Consider the following 23,767-nt stretch of genomic DNA (forward strand, 5'->3'; position numbering starts at 1 on the left):
AATCTTTCGACTTGTCTGTACCATTCTACAGGTTTTTCACGAAGTTTTGGAAAATCATTAGTAAATGACACAATATCCTGTCGGGACCATGGAACATGTACATAACCTCCACCTGGTACCTCTCGCATAGGACATAATTTTTCCACTTTTTCTGCTTCTTTTAAAACATACTCTGAAATCATTTGTTTTGATCGAACCTCTTCTTTTTTCTTTGCCCACCTGGCTTTCCATTTTTCTAATTCTCCCCATTTTTGTAACAATGTTAGTAGCTCTCTTATCTGCACTTTTCTTCCGGACACATTCATGTTTTCTAAATCTTTGTCAGAAAATTCTGCTCGATATGGTTTTTGTAATACTTTAGATTTACCAATGTCAATTCCCATGCTAGCTGCCGTGTCCATTAATTTTTCATGGACCACCCTTGTATTTCCCGTAATGATTTTACAGATAAATAATAGTTCATCTTCACTAAGAGTATTTAATCTGTCCAATCCCACATTTCCAGCCATCAGTTCCTCCAATTCAATTCTCAATTTGTATATATCCAATGGTTTTGGCTGTGTCTTTGGTTTCTCTATTTCTCGTGTCCATCTATCTATTTCTTCAGGAGTTACTACAGTTGCACTTCTCGTACCTGAGGATGTCTCCATCTGTACTTCTCTTAAATTTAAAGGAGTGGGTTTTCTAACCGAACTACTCTCTGGTTCTCTTATTGGTAAATCCATTAAGGAGATTACTGACTCACATTCACTTGCCTGATCGTCTACTATCAAAGGTTCTTTTCTTGGCTGTACTACCGATGTAGTTATAACTGGAGCTTTTAGACTAGCTTGTTTATCTCCATACAAAGGAACAACTGGGCCAATAGTTACTGCAATTGCCAGAGCTTCGGGACTTGTATTTAATTGAGAATGTTCTGAATCAATTCACTTCTCTGTTTATTTAATGGTTCTCTTTCTCTTTCTTGTAATACCCTCTTGATTGAGTTCTCATGTACCACTTGCGGAATTAAAGGTGGTTTTAAAAACGGGGCATTTGGATTTACTGCACTTGGTTCCCCATTATAAGGTGGTGGATTTTTCATTAACAAATCCTCCATGTAATCATCATCTGAATCACCACTAGTCCTTAAATGCTTTGTTTTCTCCGTTCTTTTACTTCAAGTGGGCTCGTCTAATGTTAATACAGGATATAATCCTTCCACTACCATGTTCTGTCTCCATTGTTTCATTTGCTTATCTCTAGTTTCTTGTGGGAATTTAGGATAGAACTTACTCAATCCTTTGTCGGTTCTAGGTCTGTCTCGCTCAAAAGCCTCAATCTCCCATTCTTCTGGGGCCTCATATTGCGGTAGTCTAGGTCTAGGATGTAAATCATTCATTTGTGTCCTTAAATTGAACAAAATCTTGCCATTAAATGTACCATCTAGTGGAAATGCCAAAAATCCGTCATTTTTAGTCTATTCCACCCAATTCTCTAACCATACACAAGAGTGGTAACCCCTGTCAAACATCATAAATGATGCGGGAGTATTTGGTGGTGGAATAATAACTCCTTCTCTAGTTTTAATTGGTATATCTTTTTTAAAGAAATTCTTAACTCTGTTTACAAATGACAATTTTCTTTTACTTCCATACATTTTGTAAGGTCTGCCTCTTAGCATCTGCTCTCTAGCATACCCTAGGTATCTTTGATCAGTTCGAGTTTCTGGATGCCCTGGATTTAAATACCACATATATTTTTAGAAAATTTTGAAATCGTACGATAACTCTCTAAGTTGTTTACAAAAGACTTATATGCTAGCGCGTCTTTTATTTTCTTCAATCAGTCAATAATGTGGTTTCAGATAATTTTAACCAATGATTGCGCGGCTTTTCTTGTGAGATGAGTTCCCACGCTCCTGTGCTCACCCCTCCTTTACAATACTATCTCAGCTACACGCCCGCTGTCTCAACTAATACCAGCGTGGCTCTGAGTGACGTCAGCGCAGCTCCGCAACTGACTCCCTCCTTCACAAGGTAATGCAAAAACTCAATTCTTTTATTTTAAAGTGCAATTCTTTTTTTTAATTAACAACGTAAAAACATTCGCCACTGTACTCGAGTGACTAGAAAGGAAAGATATATTTCACTGCAAGTAAATCCCTTCCGTTTACTTTTCATATACTATGAGTAGATCCCTTCTGCCTACCCTTCACACAAGCATTAGAGAACCTGCTACTCCTTCGGACTCATCCACTCCGGGATATATACTAAGGCCAAAGTTTCACCAGCGAACCCCTTTGTTATCAATCAAGCTTAGACGAACCTGCTACTCCTTCCGTGTGACCCTTCTAGGTGATATCACACTAAAGGTTTTGCTAGCGAACTCTTTGCTAACATTTATTCATACATTCATACAGAAAAATCCCTAAATAGTGCTTCCGGTTATACCTATCCATGCACTAACTTCCTGCGAGTAAGTAACCTCACAGCGATGTGGCTTCCATTTACCACCCACTATTCTGCCCCCGGGGATTCCAGACAAAACATGTAACAGGTACGAACAATTTTGGTTAATACATAAAATTCATACAGCATCAACAAAATCAATAAAACTTTTAAAAAAAGTATTTCAAATAATATCACATTTGATCGATCAATCAGTAATAATGTTTTCATAACCAACTAACTAACTACCTTTATTTAACTAATCCCTAACCTTTCCTCCGCTACCAAAGAAATATACTGATAGAGCGCGCAGGTCACCCGACTAGGAATTTACCATACTCACCTGGGCCCATAATCAATTACACACTTCTTAAATCAGGTAACCTACGCTCTAACTACCAGATATTTTACCTACGAGGTCCTATACCATTGACTTACCAATCCTTGTCACTGGTACCTGTAACCTATTGGATCAGGGAGTTAGTTTAAATTTGGTAGCAAATACCATATGCATTCATATAATAAGCATAGACTCGGGAAAGTTTTAAACTCTTCATCTAATCTTCATCAATGGTCATGATCCATAGATTGAACACAATAAGACTCTCAATAACGAAAATCAGAAATAATGTATAGCTATGCAAAAGAGCTATTATGCCAATCATTTAGAAATATAAAGGGAAGGTAAGAACAGGGAACATGCAATTAAATTCAAAACAGACTTGCACTATTTGTCTAAGGGTAGGTAAAGAGTAGGAACATTCTAAATAACACAACTTTTAAGTAATTATCAAAGGATGGGTAAGAAGAGGGAACATAATATGCAATCACGAAAAAATAATTTGAGCAGATAACTATAGGGAAGGTAAGAAAATGGAACACACTATTAAATCAAATGACGATTTGATCATTAAAAGGGAAGGGTAAGAACAGGAACATATGCAATCAAAGCTTTTATCAATTTAGGGAAGGTAAAGAAAAGGACACACAGAAATATATTGACGATACCCACACAGATTTATATTTACCTAGAATGGTGTGAAGACAACTCTGGCCACGGGTCAGTTAAGGACAGAAACCCCAAAAGTTGTAGTCGCCAGTAGGCCAGCAGGTGCAGATCAGAATCAGGACAGGATAAACCAGATTTGGATCAGGACCGGAGCACCAAAGGTTAAGACCAGCACCCGCAGTTCAGTTGCAATGCCTGCGCTACTCCCTCTCTGCAGCTAACAGTCAGAACCCCAATTGGGTTATCAATCTCACCAACAAAGTGCTCCGCCAGCACTTCAGCTTCCCAGACCCCGATTGGGTCAGCGAATCTTCTGACAGAATGCTCGTCTGCATCTCTGTTCTCGATCACCTATTGAGTGCGTTGGGTCAGTGACAGGTCAGCTATTCGGACAAGTCGGACAATTTCTCTAGCAAAACCTACGCTAGTTATACTATTTTCCAGGTCAGTGTACCGCCCCCCAATGTTGCAAGTGTAAGGATCCCCAATTTTAATTGGACAACAGAGGAGGAGAGGTCGTCAAACCACACCAAATTTTGATACTTCAGTGTTGAATAATAATTTTATGTTCCCGCCCATCAATTCATTTTCACATGACATCTTTATTCCACCCAACAATGGAGAATTTAACATTGAATACATTGTAATACAACGGGTACAGTTTAGCTTTCTCTAGCAAGGTGAGGGTCAGCTTCCCAGGCGCATCCTGGCTTGTGACTGTCTTTGGCTTGGTTTTAATGACAAATGACTTCAGCTTCTCTCTGGAGTCTGTCAATACGCAGACGGACTTTCAAAATGGAGTAACAATGTTCCCCAGGCCCAAAGATTACGATATATGAAAAGTAGAAAGAAACATTATTAGAACACAGAATAAACGAATACACTGTATACCGTATATTTCTATTCTATACCCATTATCTTAATTTTAACAATAGCATTAGGATTAGGCTGAACGAACAGCTTGGCGAAAGCAGCAGTGCAAGTTTCTCGCATGTGAGAACATAGAGCAGCCATATTAGCCCCAGTGCGCAGAAGCGGCAGCTTCCATCCAAATAACGAATACGTCATGTTACGTGAGTATGACAGACGCATGCGCAATAGAAACCCTCGCGTAGCAGCAGCCATCTTAGATGCAAGCGTATTAGGATTATTACACACATAAGCAAGCTTCACTCGGACACCCCGTGTAGATGTAAAATTTGCAAAATTAGTAAAACAAACATGTTGGTTACTTTATTAACGTTATTCGAGGTTCATGAGTACGAGCAAGTCGCTTCATGTGCGAATCCTTGCTCCATCAAAACTAAGGACTAAATTGAGTAGAGGTATATCATGGGAGGCTTTCAAATGACTGTAAGTGACTTTTGAATTGACAGCTAAAAAGCCAATTAAAATGACCCTGGGCAGAACAAAATGATGAGGTCAGAACAAAGCTTACAGGTTATTGAGTGGGAATCTCACACAAACACCCTCACACATGCTCTGAGGGCTGAGATATTTACAAGGCTGCATGATCAATCAGGTCAGCTGGGGATGTATAACTATGCACACTATGGCATCAAATCACTAAGGCCTTTATGAGAGCCTGAAGTAGCTCTCCTGTAATACTCTTTCACATAATTTTATATGTCTTTGTGATTTGGCCTCAAAGCGTCTTAAATGGGAACACAATTGGAACATTCAAGAAATATTCTTATTCAATTCGTACAAATTTAAAGGGCTGTTCTCCCTTTGCACTATTACTACCAGGGATTTGGCTGTTTTGTGGCCAATTCACGAAGTAATGTAGGAGAACATAAAATAGTGCTCTGGTAGGACTACGTCCCGTACTCATAAATACCTTTGTGAATTGGCATCTATTTTCTGACATTACAGGAAGAAAGGACAGACAGGCTGATGACCTGGCTTTTAAGCAGAGGAGCCCTTGAATCATTTAAACTGTGTGAATAAATAGCAATGATCTCATAGACCAGCACTGTGTCGGTAGCACAATTCGGTGGTGTTCTAAGGTGTTTCAAACTTTTTATTAATTTTGCTGCACGGAATGTAAGCAATTATTATTTTGTGGTCTCTAAATAGTAGTTTTTGAATTTAGAGTAACGTGGGGGTCCTGTCCTTCAGCACACTCTGAGTTTTTCCCATGATGCACAGCAGTACGCTGGTTTAGGGGAGCCATGGCTTAATGGAGGTCATTGACACTGCAATTTACATCTGGTTTTTAAACATGAGCTGAGTTTGATACACTTTTATTCTTTTAAGGACAAGCATGTCGGTTTAGTTTAGTCACTACCCACTGAAGGCAATTGTTAGAAATTCGGTTTCTGGTTGTCAGAGTATGCATCCTCTACAAGTGAGAACCACAATCCTAGTTTGGATAAGCCAGATCCACACTTGGAGATTACCTGTCCTCCCCCTCTGGTGGCATGGCACAGAGCAGTCAGGTTTATCTAAAGAGGCAATGTGCAAAGTATTTGTGCAACACAAACACAGTAACATAATCAAAACACCACAAAAATACTCCACACAGGGTTAGAAAAATAAAAAATAGATTATATTTTTATGAGTAAAACAAGACCAAACAACAAACTTCCAATAAGTAGACAGGAATTATGAATTTTTAAGGATAACATCAAAATGTAGTGCTTAGAAACAAATAGCTGCTAGGGGTTACTTGAGGTCACGCTGGACCGGGGACAATCCAAAGTTCAGGCGAACCGCAAGGTAGGGTAGGTCAGGTCCCTCTGATAAAGTTTCTTGGATGGAGGAAGCATCAAAATAGAAGACTAGGTGATGTTCTGATCCACACAGATGATGAAGGCTTTGTCAATGAACCTCTTTACTATGCCGGGACTACGTCATTGTCAAGCTGCACTGTCTCTTTTTTTTGAGCCATGCAGTCTCTCAAAGTGATGTCGTCGATCCGCTACTGCGTTGGTGTCAAAGGGCAACGTATCGGTTCTGATCGACTCAAAGTCATCATTGCTTTGATTTTGATAGGTCTGCACAGCCGAAGCTTACTTTCAGGGGCCCAGGACTGGATTGGCACCACTTGTGCAGGGTACGACTCGCCGATGGCACAGTCCAGGTGCTGTTGCAAGGTTGAAGGATGTATTTGCTGGCCCTGAGACTTCAGAAAAGGTGGCAAGTCAGTAAGCCTTTGGAGTCACTCTGGGTTCAAGTGAGATGGGTTCAGTCCTTGCTCTCAGCAGAGCAGTGATCAGCAGGATAGCACAGCTGAGCAGAAACGCATTTCTACCATAGCAGCAGTCAAGCAGAGTGGCAATTCTTGTTGGGCAGCAGACTTTACCCCTTGTAGAGTTCTTCACAGTTCCAGTAGTGAACTGTCTTGGTAGGGTCAGAGGCCCAGAACTTATACCCATGTGTGCCTTTGAAGTGGGGGAGACTTCAAAGCTTGAGCTAAAAATTTCCATGCATTTGCCTTTGACATGTGATGGACACCTTGTGCCGACTTATGGAATTGCATTGTTGGAAATTGGGTTACAATTGGGTTGAAAATTCCCAATTGTTTTCAGGATGAAAAACAAACAAACCCCAAATTAACTTTTGCTTAACCCGCTGGTAGCTTGGCACAAAAGCTGTCAGGCTTAACTTAGAGGCAATGAATAAAGTATTTATGCATCGCTTCAAACAGGAATAAAGTGAAAACAAAAAATAGGAAAAATTCCACGCCAAAAAATAGAGTACAATTTAATACATTTTTTGAGACCACAATGGCAGAAACCCAATAAGTCGAACCATTGACATGCAGTTTTAAGTAAAAATAGTGCCTAGAAGCACAAAGTGCCAACTGTGGTGATCTGGTCACGCTGTAACTGGACAAAGACACAAGTTCAGGATGACCACGATGAAGCTTGGGCCAGATACAGGGACCAAATTAGCTGCCCTAAACAAGGTACATGAAATCCTGGTTTGCGGAGCATTGTGAGATCCTGTGTAGAGGCTGCCTCATGCAGCTGTGGTTCCGAAGAAGCTGCGTGACTGTTATGCAAAGTCCTGCGTCATCATCGAGGATGTTGTTGATGAGAGGCTTACAATGTGATGACCTGTGTTGAGAATGTGGCACGCAGCAGCAGTTCCGAGGAGACTGCAATCAGGAATGCGAGGTTTGGGGTCGAGAATGGGTGCGCTGAGGCACCTGTAGGGCCTTTGGTTTTTAAAATCAAGGATATAGTGTGATTCCAATTGTCATAATGCTCTGGTCTAGGCACTTGAGAACACAGACGCAGTAGTTTGTGGTACATGTTGTAAACTCAATAATGCTTTGCTTTTTCCCTGTTGGTAAAATGTATTCCTTAATATTAACAGAAATTGTACATGCTTTGCATTGGCCACATTTGTGGAAACCCATTGTTGAGCCCCACCAACTTCAACCAGTATTGCTGATAGAAGAATAGAATAGCTTTGGACCGGAATATCCCCTAGGGATCTCCCCATTCCGTATGTAATGGAGGAATGGACAAATTTACACTGTGAATATCAAGGGTCCCCTGCTAATAGAATAGATAGTTCTTAAGGCAGGGACAAAAACTGTGTGTGAATAGCAACTCAAAATGAATACAAAACTATAGGTTACAATAAACAGCTATAGGTCAACAGGGAAAGGTACATTCAAAGGAACCAACACAAGAGTAAGTTTTTTATATAAAATAAGTTTGATTCATTTAATAACAATCATATTAAAAAGTAGACATCAACTGTCATACTAACATAAACATACAATTAATAATTAAAAGCAAGGAACAGATAACACAACATACTATACTTCAATACATATAAATTGACAAGAACTAAAAAATAAAAAATAATCAGTGGCAATGATTATTGTTCGACGCGCGTTTCGGCGTTGCAGACAACGCCTTCTTCAGGAGCCACAATTTTTCATCTAAAGAAATACAAAATATACACATAATCAACATGACATAGATCAAAAAAACTATTTTTAACAATTTTTCAAAAAACCAGGAATCACCCACTTCCTATACAATATTATTACAATCCAAAACTACAGTGATAGTGCAAAACCTTGAAAACACTTTCCCTATGTTATGAATACAGTCCTGATATTACTCGACATGATACAGAATAATATATCTAATTTTGTATATTTGAGCAGTTGTCAATCCATTATAACAGGCCCACTAAGCCAACATCTTCAATGAGCCCAGATCAATTCGTAGTTTTCCAAATTATAGGGGATAGCTTTTCATTGTGCCCATTATTCTAAAATAAGAGCCTATTCATCCACAAATTACATAAAAATACGCATAGAGGCCTAGGTTTGGCATCAAACTCTATATTTTTATCAATGGGGCCTATTTTAAACATGAACTAGTCATTGTTTATTTACCAGGTGCTATAGGATGTCCATTATTGATTATCCTACAAATGTAATGCAAACTAGGATACAAATTAGGATCAGATCCACATTGCTCTTACACCAAAAGGCCTTACTTATAGATTGGTTATTAGATCTCAACAATGAGGTGTTGCTCTTACCAGAAAGATATTCTGTTGATCACTTATATCAGCTTCTAGTATAATAATGGCCAGGATCTAGCCACCTTTTGCGAAAAGTTTATCCCCACGAACAATTTATAAATCTATAGTAAAAAAATAATAATACATGTGGAGAGAATATACATGTAAGTGTGCTAACGGTTCTTCAATTAATTAAAAAAGAATTCAGTTTCCACCCCACTATTCTTACCTAAAATATATAGTAGTACTGCCTCTGTAATAAATGAACGATGCACTTGGAGGCAGCTGTGTATTGCAGTTATTTGAATTGACGTTGACTTCTCCTGATGTGAGCTTGTCTGTGTATTCAGGATAGTGATACCCTGTCTGTCATAAACATAATAAATTTGTATTTTATACTTTAACCTATAGCACTCACAGCTAATGTCGTTATACATTCTTCATTAATATAATTGAATTCTTAATACAAACAACCCCCTCGAATTGCATGTCTTTGCCCAGAAAAATGACATGCGTCTTCAAGTCGATTTACTCGTTCCTGTCTATTTAAAATCAGAACTCATCTGCATACTCGGTGACAAGAGCCTCCCTGTTCTAAAGCCCAGTGAATTCAGACGGTGACGCTTTACTATAAATTCTGCCAGTGATATGTTACTACGCATATTTTCTATGTAACATACGGAGATTTCACATCAACTAACAACTAACGACTTACATAAGCTTGCTTCAATTTCCGACGGTAAGCCCTATCAGAATTACTAGCGATTAACGTAAGGGCAAGGCAAATCCTGACACAAGTTTCTCCAGCTGCTCTTACCTCTTAAAGAATGTCAGGCTTATCCGCTCTGGTGATTCTTTAAAGTCCACTAACTGCAGGCAATGCAATGCACCTTTTCTCAGCGTGAAAGCGGACAGATAAACCGCTCCAAGCAGAGTCTGCATAAAAAACAAACGCGTGCTTCATTAACTGACGTTACTAGATGAAAGCTACTTCTCTTTTCCTAACAACGCTCACTCATTAGGAATACAATATTTACCGTGCCGTTGTTTAAATGGTGCACCTTTTCTTAGCGTGAAAGCGGGCAGATAAACTGCTCCAGGTACAATCTGTATAGAAAGAAAAACGCGTGCACAATTTACTAACATTTTAAAAGAAAGCTGCTTCTCTTTCCTATCACCGCTCGCTCATTAGAAGTGCAATATTTACCGTTTTGAAGCTCGAATGGTGCAGAGATACGTCCGGGTGCTGCAAGGGATAACTGCTCGCAACCCGCCGACGGCAAAAAGTGTTATCGCTTGTTACAAAGAGGAAACGCCTATATATGTATGAAAGGCGTGGCATTTTCCCGCTCGCATTACACGTACCCTTGATTCTTAAAGGGAAATCGACTTTTAGATTTAAAAGCGCAGGAAATTGAAAACTTTCCACACCCTTTCGAGCAAATTGCCCGTTTCTCTATTAAATCAAAATTTAGCGGCAATTTTCCCAATGCTGGAATGTTGCACTTATAGAGACGTGTACCATTCATTTCAGTCAAAAATCTGAATAAATAATCCAAATTTTAATACAGATTCTACGACCATAACAAGGTTTTATTATTTCGCGTTTTTAAACTAAACAGCTTTCTTGACCCAGCGCACGCTATGCGCAATTATTTACGTATGATCAAGAACAGTAAACTCGTATTGGCTGCAGATATATTAAAAGGAGATTTATACAATAGCATTCTCCCACGGGATTTCGTTGTTCAATCCTTTTTTAAAAGTGTTAAGAACAAACACCCAATACACTTCTCTTTTCTTTCTAATAGCCTGTCCGCCCTTACTGTCAGGCGTCCTAATTCTCTCCAAAATTCTCCAGCTAAAATCATCGGGTTTATGGTTTTGTTCTAGGAAGTGCTTGACCAAAGGCGCTGTCAGTTTACTTGTTCTTATTGCGGACCTATGTTCGGTCAAACGTACCTGAATTGTTCTGCAGGTTTCACCGACATAGCCCAGGCCGCATGGGCACTGAATGAAATAAACCACATTAGTGGTTTTGCAGTTCCATAACTCGTTCGCCTTGGCCACAAAACCATTGTGGGACAGCTCCGCGCCACCAAGAATATTTTTACACGATTTACAAGAGGAGCATGGAACTGTTCCATATACCGGACAATTGCCCAATAAGGATCTCTGTTTTAAACATGAGCCAGACTGGTTGTTACCAAATCTTGAGTGCACAATCTTATCCTTTAGATTTCTATTCCTTCTATGCGCGAAAAGTGGTTTCACTAATGACACATTAGAGGTAGGATTACAATTAAGAATGTGCCAGTTAGCGTTGATGATTTGCCTCACACGTTCATTCATAGTGGAATGCGTTGTTACGCAGACAAGTTGGTCTGTCGCTTTTTGTTCTTTTGGACTCAGTAGGGCGTCACGATCAAAAAAACGCGCTCTTTTGTAAGAGTTCCTTATGAGCCTATGGGGATATCCACGTTCGAGGAATTTTTTCTGTTGCCCCTTCGGTCGCAAATATCTACATGTCTTTCTTTGAAGACAAATTCATTGATAATGAAATAGCTCCATTCTTCGAATCCATTTCCCATTGGTCCAGATATATTGACGACATTTTCTTTATCTGGACCAATGGGAAATAGTCCCTTCTGGAATTCCTGGAATGGATTAATCTTACGGACGATAATCTGAGATTTACCGCTCAATACAGTACTGATCAGGTTGAGTTTCTGGATTTGTTGATAAGAGAGAACAACAACAAATTAGAGGTAGACTTATTCGTGAAACCCACGGCCCGAAACACATTACTACATTTTAGTAGTTTCCATCCGAAATGTCAGCGGGAGAGTATCCCGTTCTCCCAATTCCTCAGAGTTCGTAGGAACTGTACAAACTTGGCAGATTTTGATAGACAGGCGTCCCTTATGAGGAAAAAATTCCTCGAACGTGGATATCCCCATAGGCTCATAAGGAACTCTTACAAAAGAGCGCGTTTTTTTGATCGTGACGCCCTACTGAGTCCAAAAGAACAAAAAGCGACAGACCAACTTGTCTGCGTAACAACGCATTCCACTATGAATGAACGTGTGAGGCAAATCATCAACGCTAACTGGCACATTCTTAATTGTAATCCTACCTCTAATGTGTCATTAGTGAAACCACTTTTCGCGCATAGAAGGAATAGAAATCTAAAGGATAAGATTGTGCACTCAAGATTTGGTAACAACCAGTCTGGCTCATGTTTAAAACAGAGATCCTTATTGGGCAATTGTCCGGTATATGGAACAGTTCCATGCTCCTCTTGTAAATCGTGTAAAAATATTCTTGGTGGCGCGGAGCTGTCCCACAATGGTTTTGTGGCCAAGGCGAACGAGTTATGGAACTGCAAAACCACTAATGTGGTTTATTTCATTCAGTGCCCATGCGGCCTGGGCTATGTCGGTGAAACCTGCAGAACAATTCAGGTACGTTTGACCGAACATAGGTCCGCAATAAGAACAAGTAAACTGACAGCGCCTTTGGTCAAGCACTTCCTAGAACAAAACCATAAACCCGATGATTTTAGCTGGAGAATTTTGGAGAGAATTAGGACGCCTGACAGTAAGGGCGGACAGGCTATTAGAAAGAAAAGAGAAGTGTATTGGGTGTTTGTTCTTAACACTTTTAAAAAAGGATTGAACAACGAAATCCCGTGGGAGAATGCTATTGTATAAATCTCCTTTTAATATATCTGCAGCCAATACGAGTTTACTGTTCTTGATCATACGAAAATAATTGCGCATAGCGTGCGCTGGGTCAAGAAAGCTGTTTAGTTTAAAAACGCGAAATAATAAAACCTTGTTATGGTCGTAGAATCTGTATTAAAATTTGGATTATTTATTCAGATTTTTGACTGAAATGAATGGTACACGTCTCTATAAGTGCAACATTCCAGCATTGGGAAAATTGCCGCTAAATTTTGATTTAATAGAGAAACGGGCAATTTGCTCGAAAGGGTGTTGAAAGTTTTCAATTTCCTGCGCTTTTAAATCTAAAAGTCGATTTCCCTTTAAGAATCAAGGGTACGTGTAATGCGAGCGGGAAAATGCCACGCCTTTCATACATATATAGGCGTTTCCTCTTTGTAACATGCGATAACACTTTTTGCCGTCGGCGGGTTGCGAGCAGTTATCCCTTGCAGCACCCGGACGTATCTATGCACCATTCGAGCTTCAAAACGGTAAATATTGCACTTCTAATGAGCGAGCGGTGATAGGAAAGAGAAGCAGCTTTCTTTTAAAATGTTAGTAAATTGTGCACGCGTTTTTCTTTCTATACAGATTGTACCTGGAGCAGTTTATCTGCCCGCTTTCACGCTAAGAAAAGGTGCACCATTTAAACAACGGCACGGTAAATATTGTATTCCTAATGAGTGAGCGTTGTTAGGAAAAGAGAAGTAGCTTTCATCTAGTAACGTCAGTTAATGAAGCACGCGTTTGTTTTTTATGCAGACTCTGCTTGGAGCGGTTTATCTGTCCGCTTTCACGCTGAGAAAAGGTGCATTGCATTGCCTGCAGTTAGTGGACTTTAAAGAATCACCAGAGCGGATAAGCCTGACATTCTTTAAGAGGTAAGAGCAGCTGGAGAAACTTGTGTCAGGATTTGCCTTGCCCTTACGTTAATCGCTAGTAATTCTGATAGGGCTTACCGTCGGAAATTGAAGCAAGCTTATGTAAGTCGTTAGTTGTTAGTTGATGTGAAATCTCCGTATGTTACATAGAAAATATGCATAGTAACATATCACTGGCAGAATTTATAGTAAAGCGTCACCGTCTGAATTCACTGGGCTTTAGAACAGGGAGGCTCTTGTCACCGAGTATGCAGATGAGTTCTGATTTTAAATAGACAGGAACGAGTAAATCGACTTGAAGACGCATGTCGTTTTTCTGGGCAAAGACATGCAATTCGAGGGGGTTGTTTGTATTAAGAATTCAATTAAATTAATGAAGAATGTATAATGACATTAGCTGTGAGTGCTATAGGTTAAAGTATAAAATACAAATTTATTATGTTTATGACAGACAGGGTATCACTATCCTGAATACACAGACAAGCTCACATCAGGAGAAGTCGACGTCAATTCAAATAACTGCAATACACAGCTGCCTCCAAGTGCATCGTTCATTTATTACAGAGGCAGTACTACTATATATTTTAGGTAAGAATAGTGGGGTGGAAACTGAATTCTTTTTTAATTAATTGAAGAACCGTTAGCACACTTACATGTATATTCTCTCCACATGTATTATTATTTTTTTACTATAGATTTATAAATTGTTCGTGGGGATAAACTTTTCGCAAAAGGTGGCTAGATCCTTGCCATTATTATACTAGAAGCTGATATAAGTGATCAACAGAATATCTTTCTGGTAAGAGCAACACCCCATTGTTGAGATCTAATAACCAATCTATAAGTAAGGCCTTTTGGTGTAAGAGCAATGTGGATCTGATCCTAATTTGTATCCTAGTTTGCATTACATTTGTAGGATAATCAATAATGGACATCCTATAGCACCTGGTAAATAAACAATGACTAGTTCATGTTTAAAATAGGCCCCATTGATAAAAATATAGAGTTTGATGCCAAACCTAGGCCTCTATGCGTATTTTTATGTAATTTGTGGATGAATAGACTCTTATTTTAGAATAATGGGCACAATGAAAAGCTATCCCCTATAATTTGGAAAACTACGAATTGATCTGGGCTCATTGAAGACGTTGGTTTAGTGGGCCTGTTATAATGGATTGACAACTGCTCAAATATACAAAATTAGATATATTATTCTGTATCATGTCGAGTAATATCAGGACTGTATTCATAACATAGGGAAAGTGTTTTCAAGGTTTTGCACTATCACTGTAGTTTTGGATTGTAATAATATTGTATAGGAAGTGGGTGATTCCTGGTTTTTTGAAAAATTGTTAAAAATAGTTTTTTTGATATATGTCATGTTGATTATGTGTATATTTTGTATTTCTTTAGATGAAAAATTGTGGCTCCTGAAGAAGGCGTTGTCTGCAACGCCGAAACGCGCGTCGAACAATAATCATTGCCACTGATTATTTTTTATTTTTTAGTTCTTGTCAATTTATATGTATTGAAGTATAGTATGTTGTGTTATCTGTTCCTTGCTTTTAATTATTAATTGTATGTTTATGTTAGTATGACAGTTGATGTCTACTTTTTAATATGATTGTTATTAAATGAATCAAACTTATTTTATATAAAAAACTTACTCTTGTGTTGGTTCCTTTGAATGTACCTTTACCTGTTGACCTATAGCTGTTTATTGTAACCTATAGTTTTGTATTCATTTTGAGTTGCTATTCACACACAGGAATGGACAAATTTTACAGCCAAATCAAGTCAAGGCATGAGGAAAATTCTATTAAAATATGCTGAATAGGATCCGGCAAGAATTCAAAAGGAGATTAGTGAAATCAATATGGAATTGAATAAGGAAAATTATCAGGCCACGGTTGCAAGTCTACTACAAAGTATAGTAATCTATCTCACTAAGTATGAGGAAGAAATAAGAATATAGAATACATAACAATATAGAATATATAATTATATATGTATGTGTGTGTGTGTATATATATATATATATATATATATTTATATATTCACTGAAAAAAAACAAAGGTTACAGGGACGTTATAGTTAGGCTCAGATTTTACATGCACAATACCATAGAAATTCAGCAGTTATAGTTACCTGACCTGACTATAACATACAGCCTCACAATACACTGCTTATGACTTCACATATTACATCACTCATGACAGGTCAGTTACATCACTGATGACATCACTAATGCCATCACTGATGACATCATCCACAGAACCACTCACACATCCACTCACATACCCATAGAACCACTCACACACCCACAAAACCACTCACACACCCATTCTCAAACACATAAAGCCACTTACAAACCCATACACACACCCAGACAACCACTCACACACTCACTCACACAACCACACAACCACTCACAGGTCCATTTATAGACCCATACAGGTATTCATGCACCCACCCACACACCTATAGAACCACTCACACATCCAGTCACACACTCACACACCCACTCACACATCCAGACAGCCACTGAAATAGCCACTCACACACTCATACAACCACAAACACACTCACTCACACTCCCACATAGTTAATCAAATACCCAGTCACACACTGATACAAACATTTACATACCCACTCGCACACTACTATGCAACTCATACACCCTTTAACACATCCATACAGATACTCACACAACTATGCAACCACTCACATATTCAAGCACTAACACAGCCACTCACACACCAAAACACCACTCAGCCACCCATTCTCAGATGTATACAGCCACTCACACACCCACTGACAGACCTATACAGCCACTCACAAACCCACTGACAGACCTATACAGCTACTCACACACACCCACTGATAGATTCATACAGCCACTCGCATACCCACTCACACATCCATACAGCCAGTAAGCCACCCACTCTCACATTCATACAGACAGTGACATAGCCACTCAGAAGACATAGAAATAGTATCAATTATTATTAGTAGAGAAAAATTAATAGTTTAACTCATGCAGTAGCACAATATATATGTTTAACTGTTAATAAAATTTAAGAAACACTTACCCTGACTGGATGATGTCATCAGTGATGTGATTTGAGATGTCATCAATGATGTTGGGCTTGACCCTTTTTGCAGGGTTATCCCAAAACCTTTTGCCTTCTACTTCCTGTTTTTTCTGGCCTGTTTTCATCGGCTCTAAGACTCCAAGACTCTGGACACTTTACAACAGCTAATCAGTGCTAAAGTGCATATCCTCTGTCTATATTGTATTGGTAATTGGTTATCCAAGACAGGCATATTCGATTCACTGGTAAGAACCTAGTAAAGTGCACGGTGTGACCCCACGGCATGTAATTCAAATGCTACTAGGGGGCCTGCACTGGTTGTGCCACCCACATGAGTAGCCCTGCAAACTTGTCTCAGACCTGCCACTGTAGTGTCTGTGTGGGCAGTTTTAAACTGCCATGTCGACCTGGCAAGTGCTCCCACTTCCAAGTCCCAGACCTTCCATAAAATTACATGTAAGGCACCCCTAAGGTAGGCCCAAGGTATCCTCAAGGACAGGGTGCAGTGTATGTAAAAGGCAGGACACGTATTGGTGTGTTTTACATGTCCTGATAGTGAAATACTTCTAATTGTGTTTTTCACTATTGCAAGGGCTATCTCTCCCAGAGATTATCATTGGAGCTGCCTTTATTACTTTAGAAGTGTAACTTTCAATTCGGAAGAGATTTGGAGTTTGGGTTCCCTGAACTCAGTATTTAAAAACACGTTTGTATGTAAAGGTGGATTTTAAATTGTGTTTTTGAAAATTTTACTTTTACAAAGTGGGCATCTTCTTGCTTTACAATCCTGTGCCTCTGCATGCCTGTGGAATCCACGTCTGGTTTAGACTGACAGTCACACAAAGAAGTGTGCCCTGAATATCCTAATTGCCATCACTGGGCTGATGAGCCTTCCTGTGCTAGAGTGGTGGGAGGAGTTGTCACTGGCACCTAAATAGGCATGTGCCTGTCCTCTCACAATGCTACCTCCACCCCCATGTAGTGTGTTTGGAGCCAGGTCGGGCAAGGCATGATCTGTGCACTACAAAGACTATCCCTTGAAGTAAAAAAGAAAGTGGTATAAGTATTTGGACCTGTAACCCCACATTTTTAGAACACTTCTGTACTAAGAGGAGATTCTGCCAAGAAGAAGAGCTGGAGAAGCTGTAGGAGGGCAACTACCACTCTGCTTATTGCTGTGTTGAGCTAACCTGCTGCTCGCTGCTTCTGTCTTGGAGATTGAATGGACTGATCTTTGCTTTCTGTATCCTGCTTTCCAAGGTTCTGTAAGGGCTTGTGTGTTCCTGCCTCCTGTTAAGAAGTCTGAAGGACACAAAAGACTTCTTGCAACTCTGCTGGTGCTGATGGACTCTGCAATCTGTGAGTCCTACCCTTGCTTGAAGTGCCTCCCTCCAGTCAAAGGGTCTCAGAAGTGGGTTCTGCAGCTGATGTCTCTAAGAACCGGTGCAAAGCAACGTGTAGCCTCTCAAAACCTCACCGTGCAGCCTCTCAGAACCAACACTCGCCATGTTCTGCTGCACAACTGATAGCTCCTTGGTACCAAAGCCCTGTGAAGACTCGCTGCACAGCCTCCCAGAACCGACACCATGCAAAGCGAAGCCTCTCAACCCAAGGCTTCACATCCGGTATGCAACACATCGTACTTGTGTGCCAATTCTTCATCAACCAAGCCCTGTAGCATGGACCCAAGGCTGGTTATCCAGAATCCATTGCTTAGCTTCCCTTTGCAGTAAGGAATCAAAGCAACACTTTTCCTGTGCACAGAAGAACTGATGTCTCTATTCTCCTCGGCCTCAGGAATCAACGCATTACTTGTGTTTTCTTAAGCAACACTCCTTGGCGGCTATTTTTTGCCTCAGATTTTTCTGCATCAATGGTACTTTGTGCTAAAATAAACGTATCCATTCTATGTGTGCTGCTTAATGCACATAGAAGTTGCAAAACTTTATTTTTAAACGCCCACTGCAACACTCATTGTCCTCCCCTTTCACGCTAAGTATAGCATGAAAGGGGGCCTTATTTACAAGACAGAGTTAAGCCACGTTAAGTGGCTTAATGCTGCCTTGTAAATAAGGCGAAGACCCTATCGCCACCACAGCATCCAAAAAAGTAATGCTGTGGTGGTGATAGGGGCTTGTAAATATGCCCCTGTATTTCCTAACTGTAACTTGCAAACTTGAGAGTGGGTGTGCTAGTAGCTGTATTGGCCAGTGAGTGGGTGTGTGAGTGGTTTTGTTGGTGTGTCAGTGGGTGTGTGAGTTTCTCTTTGACACTGTGAGTAGGTCTGTTAGTGCCTGCCGAACTCTATGAGTGGGTGTGTAAGTGACTGTCTCGGCCTGTAAGTGGGTGTGTAAGTGGATGCATGGTTCTGTAAGTAGGTGGGTGAGTACCTGCATGGGTATATGCGTGTCTCTAAGAAAGCCTGCATAGGTCTGTGAGTGGGTGTGTGAATGGGTGTGTGTGTCTGTGAGTGCCTGTGTGGGTCTTTAACTGGGAGTGTGACTACCCATATGGGTCTGTGAAATTGTCTGTGAATGCCTGCATAGGTCTGTAAGTGGGTGTGCTTATGCCTGTGAAAGTCTGTAAGTGGGTGTAGAAGTGGATGCATGGGTCTGTCAGTGGGTATATGAGTGCCTGCATAGGTTTGTGAGTGAGTACCTACATGGATCCTTGAGTGGATCTTTGAGTGTCTTTGTGGGTCTATGGGTGGATTTGTTTGTGCCATGCATGGATATTCGATTGGATGTATGAGTGCCTGTGTGGGTCTGTGAGTAACTGTATAAGTGTTTGTATGGGTCTATGAATGGGTGCGTAAATGGTTTTGTGGATGTGTACGTTTCTGTGTGACTCTGTGAGCGGGTCAGTTAGTGCCTGCATAGCTCTTTGAGTGGTTGGGTGAGTGCCTGTGTGGGCCTGTAAGTGGGTGTGTAAGGGGTTGCATGGGTCTGTGAGTAGGTGTGTGAGTACCCGCATGGGCATTTGAGTGTCTCTATGAGTGCCTGCATAGGTCTCTGAGTGGGTGTGTAAGTGGATGAGCAGGTCTGTGAGTGGGTCTGTGAGTCTGTGAATGGGTTTATGAGTACCTCCATGGATCTGTGAGTGCCTGTGTGGGACCCTGAGTCAGTGTGAAAGTGCCAGCATAGAACTGTGAGTGGGTGTGTGAGTGCCTGTGTGGGTCTGCGAGTAGGTGTGAGAGTGCCTCTGTGGGTCTGAAAATGGATGTGTAAGTGGATGCATGGGTCTGTGAGTGGGTGTGTGAGCACCTGCATAGGTCTGTGAGTGGGTGTCAGAAATGAAATTCCTGGTTGGCTAGGGCAAACGCATAAGCCAGGCAGAAACCACCACTCTAGTCAGGGCAAGGGAGTTACACACTGAAGATAACCCCTGCTTATCCCTTTGGTAGCTTGGCATGAGCAGTCAGGCTTATCCCAAAGGCAATGTGTAAAGCATTTGAGCAACAGACACACAGAGTAGCGACACACTAGGCACACCACAAAAGAAACTCCACACAAGGGTATATACAAATAGCCTTTGTATTACTCATAAAATACATTAGAACGTAGTCACATATACTGATGGGCAAGGATTTGTCACCCCGTGTGGGACGGGTATGCTCAGACATGAGTCCCGTGCTCTCCATGCCACTGGAATCAAGCTATCCAGGCTGAGGAGGGCTGAAAGCCTGGAACTGGTCCTTGGATGCTTGCTTCCAGTCCAGGGAGGACCTGGCTTGGCAGTTCGGGCTGGACTGTTCCCATGAGGCACAGGGTCAAGACTGATTTGCATATGGCTGGTTCAAACTGGAATGGCATGGTGAGCAAAAAAACGATGAATTTAGGCCCAGATCTCTGTACTGGGGTGAATGTATGACATTGTTCTGCATTCTGTCCATCACCTGTTGTTTTTGCATTTGTCACCCCGAGTGGGACGGGTATGCTCAGTCGTGAGTCCCGTGCTCTTCATGCCACTGGAATCAAGCTATCCAGGCTGATGAGGGCTGAAAGCCTGAAACCGGTCCTTGGATGCTTGCTTCCAGTCCAGGGAGCACCTGGCTTGGCAGTTCGGGCTGGACTGTTCCCATGGGGCACAGGGTCAAGACTGATTTGCATATGGCTGGGTTCAAACTGGAATGGCATGGTGAGCAAAAAAACTATGGATTTAGGCCCAGATCTCTGTACTGGGGTGAATGTATGACATTGTTCTGCATTCTGTCCATCACCTGTTGTTTTTGCGTAATCACATTTATACACTGTGCTACCTGCCACTAGGTATCACTTTACAGGGGATTATATACATTACAGTGCCAATCGGGCCGCTGTCATAACCAGTAGAACACTCAAGTAGTGAAGATTAAGAAACAACCAGTAACTACTGGTAAGAGGAACTTAGCATAAACACATTATGCAAAAATCATGAGCATAACATCATAGTGCTAGTGCACCACAGTAACACCATGCACACTCAGTAGGTGCACACATCACCTAATGGCATTAGGTCCCACTGACCCTAGGGTGCACCTTGGCCAGTCTCATCCTCAGGGACCCGTCCTGGGCTTCACTGCAATGCCCTTGTTACAAGTAAGGGGAATCCTAAACTATGTGTCCCTTTCCATGGACACAGGGCTTTCATTAGCCCCCTAGCTGCAGACGCAGCCAAACTAATGCCACCAAAAAGATCCACAAAGCAATCGGGGCGGGTTGCAACTCACCCTTGATTCCAAGCTGAAGTGCCCCCATGTTGCAGCTGCCCGCGACCTGGTGGCTCAGCTGTGAAAACCGGCACTAACAGTGTGCCTAGTAAGCCCCACTCACCGGGGCTTCCCTCCTTTCGTTGCAGCTGCCCGCAATCTGGCAACGTAGCTGGACGTGAACACAAGCACCAACTGTGCCTTCCAATCCCCACTCACTGGGGCTTCTCTCCTTTCACAGGGCCAATCAGCAAACAGGAAGAGTACAGCCCCAGGGAGCCCACGAGGCTCAGGTCCTCTCCCACAGAGTCCGGAAAGCCCATGAGGCTCCATCTTGCTCTTGGCTTCTTGCAGGGCTCTCCTCACACTACGGGAGCCCCGCCTTGGACAAGGCACAGGATTGACTGACTTCCGCTCCGGCAGCAGTTCCTCCGACCAGCTCCCAACCAGGCCGCAACCGCCTGACTTCCTCTCCGGGGCCCTGGAAGCCCACGAACGCGGGGTAGGCTCCCACTCAACTTTGCTGATTGGTGCAGACTCAGCCTGACTTCCGGCAGGCCATCCCACCACCAGGAAGCATGGGGTAATCACCATGCCGGGATTCCTTCTGAGGGGGATCCTGAAATGCAGCAGGCTTCACTGCACAGCGCATTAAAGCCCCCTGAAGCACTCCTCATGCCTCGGGCAGTGTGGACCCCCACCTGGGGCTCCGCCACCTCTGGGAGGGGGGCGCTGCACACACTGCAGGGCACAAAATACTCCTCTCGTCCTCTGACACTACGGCAATAAACATGAACCACTCACGTGGCGCTAAGTCCCTAGGTCCTGATGGTAGAGCTGGGCTCAGGCAGGCCAGCACGTAGGGAGCCCCAGGAGCCAGCAGCTGTGTCATACGGCAGTTCCTCCTCACCCAACAGTCCTTCGATTTCCACAGGTAACCCAACAGGTTCTCCAAGTACACTTTACATGGGGTCACAGCCCCAATATTAATATCACCTATGCCCTTGTTCTCCCCCTGGCACAGGGCTCTGTGCCCGGTCCAAACTAGTTCTGGGGGCACTTAAACATTTTATTAACAGTGCACAACAACCTCCTTTGTTAGTGTAGGCTCTGGACCCAGACACAACACAGGGGGCGGAGCCAGCATTGTGGAAGGTAGGCAAAGTCCTATTCAGGCCCAGGTGATATTCCTCCCACTACTCCAAATGCAGAGTAGCCTATTCAGCCTAGCGCTGGCTCACCCAGCCCTGCTCTGGAGCCACTGCACCTTCCCAGTCCCTTTCCCTCCAGAGGCAGACATGCAATACACAACAGGCAGGCACAAAGACACATACCACACAGAAATGCCCAAGTGGCATTTCTAAAATAGTGATAATAAATCTGCGAGCAGCATTTGTTACCACTATGCCAAACATACTAAACATGACCATGGTACTCCTATCATGTCAGGAATTACAACTGAAACACACATCAGGGAATCCCCAATGCCTACCTTAGGGGTGACTACTATGTAGTAAAGGGGGAGTCACAGATATGGCGCCCACTTTATGTGCCATGCCACAGTGGCAGCAAACTGCGCATGCAGGCCCTGCAAGGGCAGAGGCCTGAGACAGGTTTGTAAGACTACTTTGCTGGGTGGCGCAAGCAGCGCTGCAAGCCCACCATTAGCATTTAATTTACTGGCCCACGTATATGAGATACCACTTTACTGGGGACTGATAGGTGAATTACATATGCCAAACAGGTGTAGAACAATCTTACCAAGTTTACCACAGACAGCACATGCACTTTACACTGGACAGCAGTAATAAAGTGTCCATAGTCCTAAAACCCCCAACACCAGGTCAGAAAAAATACCAGGAGGAAGGCAAAAGGTTCAGGGATAACGCTGCAAAAAGGGCCAGGTCCAACACAACTATCTTCCAGCCTAAAGCCAGGGTAGACCAATCAATACCTTGATGGTCTTCCCTGCTTGGGCCGATAGAACATGGACGCTGGCCCACAACTGCAGGAGCACACTCCAGTTCTACGCCAATCTGAACCCATGTGGTTCCCTCTGTCTAAGCTCCCAGGAGCAACTAAGCTACCCCACGGGGACTCCCTAGTTGTCCGCGGCCATGACCAGGGCCTAGGCCATCCAGATGTCCCTGGCCCCTGCCATATCACAGAGTGGGGGGGCGGTAGCCCCAGGTACATATTATCCATACTCCACTCTACCTCTCATCAGTGCAGTCCTATACTGCCACTGATCCTTCAACCCAGGGTCTGCACCCTCAGGCTGATCAGAGGTCACGGGCGAGGCTCTCCTCCCCCTACGTCTTCATCTGGGGTTCCGCATTCTTCTCCTAGAAGAGGCACCCTCTGAACACAAAACTGTCAGGGTGCTGGAATCAGCCTCCCACACAAATCTCCCACCAGTTCAGGACCTCTCTCCTGCAA

The sequence above is a fragment of the Lissotriton helveticus genome, chromosome 10 (genome assembly GCF_964261635.1).
Source record: "Lissotriton helveticus chromosome 10, aLisHel1.1, whole genome shotgun sequence".
NCBI classification, from domain to species: Eukaryota; Metazoa; Chordata; class Amphibia; order Caudata; family Salamandridae; genus Lissotriton; species Lissotriton helveticus.